The sequence below is a fragment of the Bufo bufo genome, chromosome 6 (assembly GCF_905171765.1).
Source record: "Bufo bufo chromosome 6, aBufBuf1.1, whole genome shotgun sequence".
Classification (NCBI taxonomy): Eukaryota; Metazoa; Chordata; class Amphibia; order Anura; family Bufonidae; genus Bufo; species Bufo bufo.
In genome coordinates this window covers 37,947,565-37,962,467 of record NC_053394.1, presented here as the reverse complement: position 1 = coordinate 37,962,467, position 14,903 = coordinate 37,947,565, and the positions used below count along the sequence as shown (strand labels likewise).

Sequence of the window (14,903 nt, the reverse complement as noted above, 5' to 3'; positions counted from 1 at the left end):
ATCATTGCTCTTTTTTCATAGGCAGGGTATTTGCACATGGGACCCTATACATCCGGTAGTAAGGCCTCTTATCATAGGCGGGGTATTTACTACACCGCTGGATACTGTACAGCCTGTCACATTACTCTCCTTTTATAGACAGAGTACTAGAAATATCATTGGATACTGTACCATTACCCTCTTTCCTAGGCGGAGTATTGGCACTACCACTGGATAATATATTCCCGGTAGCATTGCCCTCCTTCCATAGTGGGTGTATTTACACTTCCACTGGATACTGTACATTCTGTAATGTTATCCTCATTCCATGGAGTAATTGCGCTACCACTGGATCCTATACAGACTGTAGCATTACTCTCCTTCCTTAGGTGGAGTAATTGCACTACCACCGGAGACTTTATATTCTGTCGCATTACCCCTTCCGCAGGCGGAGTAATTGCACTAATCCTGGTTATCTTCTGTCCGGTTGAATTTCCACCTGCTATAGGTGGACTATTTGCACCACAATCGCATACTGTAGATCCTGTTGCCTTACCCTCCTTCTATTGACGGTTGCACAACCAGTAGTGCCTGCACTACAAGTGGACCCTGTACATCTGTCGCGTTTCCCTCTTTCAATCAGCGGAGTAACCTTTTTATCCTGTTACATTATCGGCCTTTCTTAGGTGGAGATGGGCACCACACCTGCATACTGCAAGATCCTGTAGCATTACCCTCCTTCCATCAGCGGGGTAGTTCCACAACCAGTGGTACTTGTTCTACCAGTGGATACTGTACATCTTGTCGGGCTCCCCTCTTTATATAGGCGGAGTATTCCCATTACCTCTGGAATCTTTCCCTCTATTGCATTATCCCCTTGTCGCATTCCATCCCATTCCAAGGGTGGTCTCCTTGCTAGACACAGACAATCGCGTTACCCCTATCATAGGCAGTATTTTGGCAGTACCACGGGAAACTGTGACTACTTTCACACTATACTTTTCCTCAGGTAGTCATTGTACGGATTGGGATCGGGCGCCTATGTGGCAGCCTCTGTCTTTCCAGGGTGTTGACCCACGACATGCCTCTCCTCGTGCTTTGAGACCCCATGCGGAGCATTCTAATTTTGTTACTTTTCCTTGGCGCGCTCGGCATCCACATTTCTTCAGTAGGTGGAATGTCTGCACAGGTTGCCAGTTTTCTTCCTTCCCCGGTGCAGTATTGCGCTACAACAGTTCATGTTAGCTACTGCTGTTTGACCTTATTTTCAGGTGGAGTCTCCTCTCTGGAGAGGCCATGGGTGCTGTATGGCCTCCCCCTTAGAGGCAGTCTATGCTCTGGCCGTAGATTTTTGGGCTACTCCTATTCCGTGGCTACTACTGTGTGACCCCTTCCCAGGGGGAGTTTTTTGCCTTCTTCCTTCAAATGCTGACAGTCGCCGATGTAGCTGGCCAGCTAAGACCTGTCCTAGGTTGCTAACATAGCTTATATGTTTATACAGCTAGACCTGCCAATAACCTTAATACAGTTCCTATGTTTGTGTGTTAAAGACAAAAGCAGAGTTATTTACAGTGATTTCATGTTTGGATGTCATGTAATAGTTTTATTTTGTGTCCACAGAAGCAGAAAAAGATAATATGCCTTTAAGATTCATTATATAATGTAAGGTAAGCTCAATGACACAGCAGAAACAACAGAAAGCATAGAGTTAAACTATTGTTGCTGGGCAGGAGTCTTGACCAATCACAGCTAGCCTCACACAAAGCAAGAGTTTTGACCAATCACAGCCAGCCTCACAAACAGCCTATGTGGGAAATTCCCCTAGCAGGAGCTGCTAGAATCATTACACCAGAGGAGAGAAGCTGAACAGACATTCACTCCACTAAGAGCTGTGTTTTACGGAAGCACAGAGGCCAAAATAGGTATTTAAAACAGTTATATAATGTTTCTACTGTTAATATAGTGATTAGAACTGTATACTGAACCAGTTATATGTGTGTTTACTTACAGTTCCACCAATTGAAAACTACAAAGTTCACAATTGCAACCATTCAAATTTCATATTGCAATCCAAATTGTATACAACCATACCAGATCATACTCAACCAATCTGCAAATAGTTACTGCTAACTGCATACTGCAAATTGCAACCAAATTCAGCAAGTAGAACTATTAGTTAGACCTCAGATATACCTCTCAGAGAGATCATAAAGTGCTTAAGTAACTTCAAGTGAGAGTACAGATACTCAAGAGAGAAATATATCCACCATTTTATGTTGAATGACAAGATTGAACAGTTGAACCACCATCTTATGCATACCGCCATTTTGTGATATCTTTTCAACACGTGTTATGTATATGGACTATCTGCTGCAAAGGCAGCAGTGTTAAATATGAAGAAAAGTTGAAGTTACTAACAAAGTTATTTCAAGCATTTGGTGTGCTCTTTAAACCTACTGTTTCCATAAAACGGTCCTAGAGGAATTACAGAGTAATAGACAGTCTGGTTAGACTAAAAAGTCAGAGATATCAAAATTTTTCTAATGCCACAGCGCAAAAGGCACTTCATAGTGCTGCGCCTACCACAACCAGTTATGGCTTACATGACGCATTGTCAGTGGGCTTGGCACCAGAGGTTCTTGCCGCATCCGCTTCCTCTATGTGGGGTATCGACCCTGGCATTTCATGAGGTTTTCTGCAACACATTTACCAAGCATGGTATTTATGGTGTTCCTGAGGCGCTGGCTGACAGGTTGTCTAATTCCTTATGGTGCTAGTCAAATGCCCATACCAAGCCATGCTATAGGTGATGGGTTTGCTCACTTCTGGTAGGCACTAGTGCGGTTTTCTGTTCCTGGTATAACCTACTAATTTCTGTGGCGCTGGTTTAGCGCCTTGTTCCCTTCACATATCGTGCATTGCCTCTACTATCTGCTACGGTAACAGCATCAGCGTTCCCTCCTTGTGGAAATTTGGGTATGCACTTATCCAGTTTGCCTCTGTAAGTTGTTTGCACTGCTTGCCTCACCGAGTACAGTGGTCTTGCAGTCCTTGTTGTCACCACTTACACTAGTTCTCTACTGAACAGTATCAGCCTCTTCTACTTCTCCCCTTCCGCAAGGCGAGTAGTTGCACTTCGCCAGATACTGTTTCTGCTTGCTTGGCCAGTTTCCATAGCCGTTGGGTTCTTGTAGGCCCCCTTTATGCTGTGGAGTATCTGCGTGGGTAGTATGGTTCCATTACCATTACCGATTTTTTTCTGAGACTTTGTGGTGTTCGACGTCCGCACTCCCTTCCTGGTGCAGTATTTATGCCATATCTGGTTCCGGTCTGGCCGTTTTGTACATTCCTCTCATAGCCTCATTCTCTTCTTCTGGCGGAGTTGGTCCGCAGTGGCGGGCGATAATGTCTGATGAGTTTACGCAACTTTTATGTTTTCCGACATGTACGTTGTTTCTACCTGTTCCCTTGGACTGGGTACTTTTTCTTTAGCTCCCGGTTAGGTCTGCCAGTTTAGGCAGCCTTGTATAAGTATCAGATGGCTTCTCTATTTTCTTGTTATGGATCTTAAGATCCTCTTCTCCATGTCTCTGCTTACCACATTGTCATTCTCCTTGAGGAACATTCTTATGAGACAAACCCCTTGGCCGTAGGTCTAAAGAGGATGTTTTTTTGATCCCGGAGGACACTCTTTTCCTACCAGGTTACTTCCCAATTTGATTGCGTTTTTTTTAGTCGGTTTTACTGCCTTGTTCCCATTGTGTGTCTTCTCTACCTCAATATTCTTTTCTTATGGGCCATGGTCATGCCTGACATCCAGATTCTCTAGCCCTGATTTGTTAATGGTTCTGCTGGAGTGCCTATTCTCCTTTGACAGCCTGGTATGGAGTTGGGGGTTGTCACCTTCTGACACCTCTACTTCTTCCCCAACGGGGGGGGGGACACAAGATTTGTCACATCCACAGTTCTCTGGCCCTTGGTATCCAGATACCATTTTCAGTTTGTTTTCTTCTCATGTCATGTCAAGACTGTTGATCACTTTTCCTGGGGTGTTGGTCCTTGGGTATCACCTTCCTTAGAAGTCTTCTGGGCCCAGGCTATTTTTCTCTCTCTGGTATATTCCATAGTTGCTCCGTTTGCTCTGGCGTCTGACTTGTTTTCATTCTTGTTCATCTTGTGGATATTCAGTGTGCTCTTTACTTCTTCTAAAGTCTCCTAAGCTGTAGCTTATGTCCCCGGGGCTGTTCTTTTTCTGTCCAGCCGGGTGTCTGGGTACGACGCTTTCTGGCTGGCCTTCCTGGGAATGGCTCTTCCTCTCCTTTTTTGAGGGGCCTGGGTGTGTCCTCCCCGCTGCAATTGTGTGGGGGACCTTATGACAGTCCTTGGATCCATTCTGTTCCTGTTCCCTCCCCATGGTACTGCTCTTTAACGTCCCATGGTCTTCTGTGTCCCCCAATGATACGAGCGAGAAAGTAGGATTTTGTCTTATCTGTAAAATCCTTTTCTCACTGCAAGAAAAGCATTTTACAGGTAAGACAAAAATCCTACTTTTCAACTACCAGTGCAGCCATGAAACCTGTAACATCTGTGAACAGTGCATCCTGTGTAGCAACAGCCAATCTATTGCATGATAACAACTGCCCTGATCTGTTTACATTTAAATTCTTTAGTGAAGAACTGTTCTGCTGCACAAATGCCTCATCATTGCTCCCTGCACCCCTAGTACATTGCAAAGTGTTGGCATCATGACAACTGGGACCCTGCCTTGCACCTCAAAACGTGCAACACCAAGGGAGGAGAACTCTAGAACCAAAGAGTGCCACGAAGGGAAGAAAGGTGCACCCTTCCACATCACTGCATGAGGTCAGGAAACATCAGAACCGTGAGTACTACTACAACTCCCATCCGGCCATCCTCACTCAAGCATGCTGCACTCCATTACATTGTGCAAAACAAGTGGCAGTCACAAAGTCCCATAAAAGTAATAGTCATGGTGTGCCTATACCAGTGTCATCTACAGTTTCACCCATAAAAGTGACAGCCATAGTGTTTCCTTTAATGTTCCAGCTATAGTGCCCCCTTTAACCCCTTTGGGACACAGCCTTATTTCACCTTAAAGGGAACCTGTCATAGGATTTTGTGCATAGAGCTGGGGACATGGGCTGCTAGATGGCCGCTAGCACATCTGCAATACCCAGTCCCTATAGCTCTCTGTGCTTTTATTGTGTTAAAAAACCGTTTTGATCCATATGCAAATGAACCTGATATGAGTCCTGTGTCCGGAGATGAGTCCAGTGGAAAGGAGCCCAGTACCGCCCCGCGTCCTCCGAATCTCCTCCTTGCTGGCTGATGTCACAGAGCTGGAGCGCCGAAATCTCGCGATGCGCGAGCTAGCGCATGCATAGTTCGTTCCCTGTGCTGATGCCAGCACAGGGAATGAACATGATGCCGACACTGCGCATGCGCTAGCTCGAGCATCGCAAGATTTCGGCGCTCCAGCTCTGTGACGTCAGCCAGCAAGAAGGAGATTCGGAGGACGCGGGGCGGTGCTGGGCTCCTTTCCGCTGGACTCATCTCCGGATACAGGACTCATATCAGGTTCATTTGCATATGGATCAAAACAGTTTTTTAACACAATAAAAGCACAGAGAGCTATGGGGACTGGGTATTGCAGATGTGCTAGCAGCCATCTAGCAGCCCATGTCCCCAGCTCTATGCACAAAATCCTGGTGACAGGTTCCCTTTAAGGACCAGGCCATTTTTTGCAAATCTGACCAGTGTCACTTTAAGTGGTGATAACTTTAAAACGCTTTGACTTATCCAAGTCATTCTGAGATTGTTTTTTCATCACATATTGTTCTTCATGACACTGGTAAAATGAAGTAAAAAACAAAATCATTTTTATTTATAAAAAAATACCAAATTTTGCAAAATTTTTTAAAAAATAGCAAATTTCCAAGTTTCAATTTTTCTACTTCTATAATACATAGTAATACCTCCAAAAATAGTTATTACTTTACATTCCCCATATGTCTACTTCATGTTTGGATCATTTTGGGAATGGTTTATTTTTTGGGGATGTTACAAGGCTTAGAAGTTTAGAAGCAAATCTTGAAATTTTTCAGAAATTTTCAAAAACCCACTTTTTAGGGACCAGTTCTGGTCTGAAGTCACTTTGCGAGGCTTACATAATAGAAACCACCCCAAAATGACTCCATTCTAGAAACTACACCCCTCAAGGTATTGAAAACTGATTTTACAAACGTCGTTAACCCTTTAGATGTTCCACAAGAGTTAATGGCAAATGGAGATAAAATTTCTGAATTTTAATTTTTTGGCAGATTTTCCATTTTAACAAGCAAGGGTTAACAGCCAAACAAGACTATATCTTTATTGCCCTGACTCTGCCGTTTACAGAAACACCCCATATGTGGTCATACAGTACTGTACGGCCACACAGTAGGGCGTAGAGGGAAAGGTGCGCCATATGGTTTCTGGAAGGCAGATTTTGCTGGACTGTATTATTTACACCATGTCCCATTTGAAGCCCCCCTGATGCACCGCTAGAGTAGAAAATCCCTAAAAGTGACCACATCTAAGAAACTACACCCCTCAAGGTATTCAAAACTGATTTTATGAACTTTGTTAAGCCTTTAGGTGTTACACAAGAGTTATTGGCAAATGGGGATGAAATTTGAGGACTTCATTTTTTTGCCAAATTTTAACCCATTTTTTCCACTAACAAAGCAAGGGATAACAGCCAAACAAGACTGTATCTTTATTGCCCTGACTCTGCCTTTTACAGAAACACCCCATATGTGGTCGTACACTACTGTACGGCCACACGGCTGGGCGTAGAGGGAAATGAGCGCCGTATGGTTTTTGGAGGGCTGATTTTTATGGACCGGTTTATTTACACCGTGTCCTGTTTCAACCCCCCTGATGCACCCCTGGAGTAGAAACTCCCTAAGGCTACTTTCACACTAGCGTTCGGGGCTCCGCTTGTGAGCTCCGTTTGAAGGGGCTCACAAGCGGCCCCGAACACATCCGTACTGCCCCAATGCATTCTGAGTGGATGCGGATCCGCCCAGAATGCATCAGTCTGGCAGCGTTCAGCCTCCACTCCGCTCAGCAAGCGGACACCCGAACGCTGCTTGCAGCGTTCGGGTGTCCGCCTGGCCGTGCGGAGGCAAACGGATCTGTCCAGACTTACAATGTAAGTCAATGGGGACGTATCCGTTTGAAGATGACAGAATATGGCTCAATTTTCAAACTGATCCGTCCCCATTGACTTTCAATGTAAAGTCTGGAAGGATCCGTCTGAACTACTTTTACACTTAGAATTTTTTCGAAACTAAAATGCAGATGGATCCGTTCTGAACGGATCCAAACGTCTGCATTATAGGAGAGGATCCGTAATTCTGAAATTTCATCTCCATTTGCCATTAACTGTTGAGGAACACCTAAAGGGTTAATAAAGTTGGTAAAATCAGTTTTGAATACCTTGAGGGGTGTAGTTTCTTAGATGGGGTCACTTTTAGGGAGTTTTTACTCTAGGAGTGCATCAGGGGGGCTTAAAAAGGGACATGGTGTCAATAAAAAAGGCCATCAAAATCGGCCTTCCAGAAACCATGTCGGTCCTTTCCTTTTGCGCCCTGCCTTTTAGTGATACAGTAGTTTACGACCACAAATGTGGCGTTTCTGTAAACTGCAGTATCAGGGTAATAAATATTACGTTTTGTTTGGTTGTTAACCCTTGCTTTGTTACCGGAAAAAACGGATTGGAATGGAAAAGTGCCACCGTGGAAAAGTGGACACCGTTTAAATTTTTTTTTTTGACCATGTTAATCTGGGGGGTTAGGTCATGGGGTATTTTTATAGAGGAGATTCTTACAGATGCGGCGATATCTAATAAGTCTACTTTTTTTTACAACTATTTAGGTTTTAGACTATATTATCCTTTTTGATACCAAATTTTTTTTTTTGTATCTCTAAAGTCTGAGTCCTTTTTTTTTTTTTTTTTTTGCCGATTATCTTATGTAGGGGCTCATTTTTTGCGGGATGAGAGGACGGTTTTATTGGCACTATTTTGGGGGCTATATGACTTTTTGATCGCTTGCTATTAAACTTTTTGTTATGTAAGGTGACAAAAAAAGTTCTTTATTTGCACAGTTTTTTTTTTTGATCGTGTTAATATGGGGGGTTAGGTCATGGGGTATTTTTATAGAGGAGATTATTGCCGACGCGGAGATACCTAATTTGTATACTTTTTTTTATTATTTTAGTTTTTACTATTTTTTTGGGTGTCTCAAGTCTGAGAACCATAGTTTTTTTATGCGATTGTCAGTGGCTACATTGGGATATAAATTTAGTACTCCATGGAAGTGTGGTACTCCCTGAAGCAACCAATAATGCAGAGGCCCGGATGAACGTGTCACATTGTGTAGTGGTGTCCTTCCGTATCCCGCTCCTGTGACACACTCTGCACCTTTTTAGGGTTCGTCCCTTCTTTCCAGTATGGGGGACCACACCTGGAAAGTGTTGGCCAGGGACGATCCGGGCGCCTCCAGTTCCCGAGGTACTCCGGCCCGCTCTTTCCCGGTCCAAAAAGATCAGGGCCTTGAGGACTGCCTCATAGAACTGAAGGAATGTCCCTGTGTTGCCAGCGCTCAGGGACAGCACAAAAGAGTTGTACATGGCAACCTGCACCAAGTAGACCACAACTTTTTGTACCATGCCCGGGTTTTGCGCATGGCATTATATGGCTTGAGGACTTGATCAGAGAGATCAACTCCTCCCATATACCGATTGTAGTGGACGATACAATAGGGCTTGAGGACCGTTGCCGCGGTACCTCGCACAGGGACAGGGGTGATGCCGTTACCATGAATTGTGGACAGTACAAGGACATCCCTCTTGTCCTTATATCTGACCAGCAACAGGTTTCCAGTGGTAAGGGCACCGTTCTCACCCCTGGGGATAGGTACCTGGAGGGGGTGGGCAGGGAGGCCGCGTTGATTTTTCCGCACAGTCCCACAAGCGGACGTGGATCTGGCGGCGAGGGACTGGAACAAGGGGATACTAGTATAAAAGTTATCCACGTAAAGGTGGTAACCCTTATCTAGCAGTGGGTGCATAAGGTCCCACACAAGTTTCCCGCTAACACCCAGAGTGGGGGGACATTCTGGGGGTTGAATACGGGAATCTCGCTCCTCTTATACACAAAACTTGTAACTGTACCCTGAGGTACTCTCACAAAGTTTGTACAGCTTCAAGCCATACCTCACCCACTTTGAGGGAACATACTGGTGGAAAATGAGTCTCCCCTTGAACGCAATGAGAGACTCATCAACCGCGACCTCCCTTCCAGGTACATATGCCTGTACAAATTTGGCCCCAAAGTGATCGATGACCGACCTGATTTTGTACAGGTCATAGGCAGGATCACCTTGGGGGGGACATGCTGCATTATCTGAATAATGCAGGCATTTCCGGATGGCCTCAAACCGGGAGTGTGTCATGGCCGTACTTTAAAGTGGGGTATGGTAGAGGACGTCCCAACTCCAGTAATGCCTGACACTAGGTTTGTTGACTAGGCCCATATTCAGCACGAGGCCCCAAAATGTTCTCATCTCGGCTGCACTGACCAGCATCCAGCCACCGGGCCTAGCCAAAAAGGAGCCCGGGTGTTGAGCAACGAACTGTTGGGCGTACAGGTTCGTCTGCTCCACCATTAGATTTACCAGTTGGTCACTGAAAAAATGACTAAAAAAGCCATATTCAGTGAAGCCCACTGTGGAAATCTGGACTCCTGGTTGGCCTACAAAATCAGGAATCACGGGCTCAAATGGTTCTGGGGTATACCAGACAAGTTCACAGGCAGGGGGCTCCGGTGGATTTAACTGGTGGGCCGGAAAACTAGTACGAGCCCCAGAGCTGCTCGTACTAGGGTGGGCCATGGGGTCCCTAACATGGCGGTCCCCTTGCTCCGCCTGGAGGTGTCTCCGCCGCCTAGGGGGCTCATCATCATCGCTAGATGATGAGGAGGACGCAGATGACAACAGGAAAGTAGGGTCATCCTCGTCCTCACTGGGACTCTCGGACTCGGAGGCAAGCTGGGCGTATGCCTCCTCGGCCTAGAACATCCGGCGGGCCATAGGGGAGTGTGTGTCTGCATGTGTATGTGCGTGCATGTAAATCTTTATTTGGTGTGCGTGTGTGTGTGTGTTACCTGCTGATCAAATGGGGGGGTGCTGGGGCACAGATCGGGTCCTGGGGGGCAAGGATGGGTGCTGAGGCACAGATGGGGTGATGCTGGCTCAGATCCCACCGACGTGCAGGCAGCGCTCCTCTCTCCTCCGCTCCGGGACACAAAAGGAGGAGGAGAGGAGCGCTGGCAACATTTGAATCTCCCGCCGCCCGCCCACCTACCAATCAGAGGCGATCCTAAGAGGTGATGTCACCGTCACCTCTCAGGATCGCAGGATGGTGATTGGTGGGGTAAAATCACACCACCGATCACCATCCTGTTCCAGGTTATCGGGTCCTCAGAGACCCGAATAACCCGGAAACGCAGAAAACCGCAGGTCTGAATTGACCTGCGGGTTTCTGCGATCGCCGACATGGGGGGAGTCACAGGACCCCCCGCGCATCTAGCCAAGGTGCCTGCTCAATGATTTGAGCAGGGACCGGGTTCCGATCACCGCCCGCTGGGGGCGGCGCTGATCGGAACTATACATGACGTACCGGTACGTCATATGTCCTTAGGTACCAGGACAACATGCCGTACCGGTATGTCATGTGTCCTGAAGAGGTTAAAGTGTAAACTACATCATTTCTTCTTATTGTCGGCAGCAGGAAGAATCTCCAGCTGCCATAAAAAAAATCTAATAATTAGGTTAATCTTGAAGACAAATTGGAAGTCTGAAAGCTCTGTCCTTTTTTCAAGAGTCTCCTGAACTTGGCAGGAGTGTGGGCATGTGTGTCATGGTACTGCAATATTAGCAAACAATGGGCTATGCCAACTTGAAGGTCATGAAGTCCTCCAACATGACACCAGTTTGAGCAAATTGATGCATGTCCAGTAGATGCCGACAGTCTCACCTGGAATGTCTTTGATTTAGTAGCTAGGACTGCGATGATTGGTATCAAAAGAATCATCACTCCAAGTCCTGCCAGGACTGACGGTCCCAGCTCTGCCCAGAGGAATACCACAGAAACCGCGATCTGCAGAGGTGCGGACCAAAGGAGATGAATGGAAATTGTCAGTTCCATGAATTCCTGTGCATCTGCAGACATCAGGTTCACGGTTTCTCCTACTGTTGACTCCTTCCGGATGGCATTTGAAACAGTCAGAGCCTAGAGGGATAGAGAAGACCATGGGTCAATGACAGAACTATTCTTCTGTTTTAAGAGGCGCCATAGATTTTGAAGAAGTTTTTTAATCCTGATCTTCCTGATTTAGCAACAGACACAATTGTTGCCTGTAGGGAAACCCTGAAGTTAAGTTGCAATAGCCTTACAAGCCTATGTAGACCTTGTAGACCATTCATCATGTATACTCACTTTTTTGTACACAGCAGCGATTAGTGTTGTGCGGATTCTCATTCCCAAGACGTAGCAGTCCAGCAAATATTTCTGCAGGCAGAGTGACTGGATTGATCCTGTTACCAGCAGCAAGACCGCATAAAGAAATCCCTTCCATAGATACTCCTCAGGGTTGGATGTGAATGAGACCATCGCTCTGCAAATCAGCAACAGGACACATTACAATACATTAAAATACCGTAACATCAAGTAGCATTTGACCTGAAAAAAAAAAAACTGAGATGGAGCTTAAAGCTTCTGGACCTCAAAGCAAAATCACTAACAGGCCGGTATTCTGCTCAGACTGTCGGTATCGGGTTGCTGTTTTTTTTACCGGCACATTGACTTGACTATATTTTCTCTGCACTGCTTTGGAGTCCTGCTCTGACTCCACATATGGCTTGCTTAGGAGTCCCTTTTCTGTGTCCATATATCTGTAAGTCGTGTACTGGGGTGGGATCCCAAGGATACAGCGAAGTCACGAACGAGGAAAGCAACTCCAACACCAGCTTTTACAAAACAGAGTTTTTACTGAAACGTGATAATGAACACAGCCCCAAATGCTAGGAAACATAAAATAAATTTGCATACGCTCCGCCCGAAGGCTGAGACCCCTGTGCTGCACAGCATGGCGCCCTCTGATGGATGCCGGAAGAAATTTGAGGTAATTTACCTACTGGCGGGCACAACTAAAACTGCCTTGCCATACCTATTATTACCATGAAGCAAACACGAACAATTGTTTGGGTGCTTAGTACAGGCTAGCCTGCGGTGCAGGTGTCACAAGTAATGGGAGGGGAAAACACCAGTTAACACACAGAAGGAAATAGACAGGAGTCTAGGCTTCAAAGCTAAGGGAGAGAGATGGTGACCTCCTAGGAATCCCTAGACCTCTCCCTGACTCCTGCTAATATGAGTAGACCCTGAAGGTGGAAATACTCATACACCGTAACCTTAGCCCTGGAGACCCTGGAAAGCCCTAGGAGTGGTGGCAGGGAATGAGACTACTGGTTCCCTCCCCGATGAAGGAACCAGCGTCTCCCTGAGGCCTAGAAAACAACAAACACAAGCAAACAACAAAATGCAAAACAAAATGCACTTAGCTTAAAGAAGAATGGAGGAGCAGGAGATCCAAACCAGCTCAACCAACTCCAGCAGGAAATATCAACAGCATGGTAAGCAGTGTGAGTCAGTACTAAATAGAGCTTCAGTAATGACCACAAGCTGCACCTGACAAGAGGTGTGGTCATTACTAAACAAACACACTGCAAGGAGAAAACAGAGAGACTGTCAGATATCCTCACGTGCCGCCAATTTCTCAGATCTTGTCACCTCTGTTATGGGAGGGACCTTGACAGTACCCCCCCCCCCTTTATGGGTGACCTCCAGACACCCAGGGTCGACTTTATCAGGATGCGCCCTGTGAAAGGCCTTCACAAGGCGATTGGCATTAACGTCAGTCGCAGGAACCCACATTCTTTCCTCTGGACCATAACCTTTCCAGTGTAAAAGAGATACTGAAGAGATCAACTGAGAATTTGTGGATTTACTACCCTGGCAATCTGAAATTCAATATTACCATCCACCAAGACTGGAGCAGGAGGTAAGGAGGACAGATCAGCAGGTTCGACATATCTTTTCAGTAATGATTTGTGAAAAACATATGAAGTTTTAAAGCCTGCGGAAGTTCAAGGCGAAAAGAAACTGGATTAATAATGACAGAGATCTTATATGGCCCAATAAACCTTGGCCCCAACTTCCAAGAAGGTACCTTCAACTTAATGTTTCTTGTGAACAGCCACACAGAATCACCCACTCTCAGATCCAGACCACTCATACATCTGTTGTCAGCCATAGGTTTATACTTTTTTCCCATTTTAAAAAAAAATTGTTTAGAATTTTCCGCCAAATAGATGACAACGAAGAGGAAAATCGTTCCTCTTACGGTATACCAGAAGTCTCAGTACCAGAAAATCTGCCAAACTGCGGATGGAACCCATATGTTCCAAAAAACGGCTACTTATCAGTGGACTCCTGTCTACGGTTATTTATGGCAAATTCAGCCAATGACAAAAATGAAGACCACTTCTCCGAGACAAAACATCTCAAATAAGTCTCCAGATTCTGGTTAGTGAGTCCACGGTCGGGACGAGATAGACAAGGGAAGTAGAGATACTGAAGGCCGAGTATGTGTCACCTTGGCATGCGCACAAGTCTCACAAGCTGACACATAGCCCTCCTTACATTTACGCAATCCTGGCGACCAGAATCTCCGGGAAATGAGATCAACCGTGGACCTGCTCCCAGGGTGTCCCGTCAGAGCAGTACTGTGATGTTCTTGAAACACCTTGTGCCATAGTTCCGAAAGAAGAAACAACTTCCCTGGAGGACAAGAATCAGGTGCATCTCCCTGGGCCTCCAACACCTCTGCCTCAAGTTCAGGATAAAGAGCGGATACAACCACCCCATCAGCTAATATCTGGCCAGGATCTTCCGAATCACCCCCCCACCCGGGAAAACTATGCGACAAAGCATCCGCTTTGACGTTCTTAACCCCAGGGCGATAGGTGACAACAAAATTAAATCTGGTAAAAAAACAACGACCATCTCGCCTGCCTTGGGTTCAGATGTTTAGCCAACTCCAGATAAGCCAGATTTTTGTGATCAGTAATTATCGTAATGGGATGAATCGCTCCTTCCAACCAATGACGCCATTCCTCAAAAGCCAACTTAATGGCCAGCAACTCTCTATTACCTACTTCATAATTTCTTTTAGGAGTAGAGAGTTTTTTAGAGAACAATGCACATGGGCGCCATTTGCTAGGAGAAGGACCCTGCGGCAAGACTGCTCCTACCCCTACCTCAGATGCATCAACTTCCACAATGTATGGCTGTGACACATCAGGTTGCACCATTATAGGAGCAGAAGCAAAACATTTCTTTACTGCTGAAAAGGCATGTAATGCCTCATCAAACCAGACTGAGAGATCCGCACCTTTCTTAGTTATATCTGTTAAGGGTTTAACAACAGTTGAGAAATTCAAGATAAATTTACGGTAGTAGTTGGTGAACCCCAAAAATCACATGAGCGCTTTCAGATTTTCGGGTCGATCCTAATCCAACACAGCACTGACTTTTTCCGAATCCATACGAAAACCCGAAGATGAGAGTAGGTAACCCAGGAATTGCACTTCTGGAACCGCAAATACACACTTCTTCATCTTAGCATACAATTTATTCTCCCTTAGGATCTGTAAGACCTGTCTCACATGATTCTGATGCTTCTCCATGTCGGGGGAATAAATTAAAATATCATCCAGATACACCACCACAAACCT

At 45.7% G+C, this 14,903-nt stretch overlaps 1 pseudogene; it reads right to left on the bottom strand.

The window, feature by feature from the left end:
• The window catches only part of LOC121003107, a 363,872-nt pseudogene that overhangs the window by 91,374 nt on the left and 257,595 nt on the right, over positions 1-14,903 (bottom strand).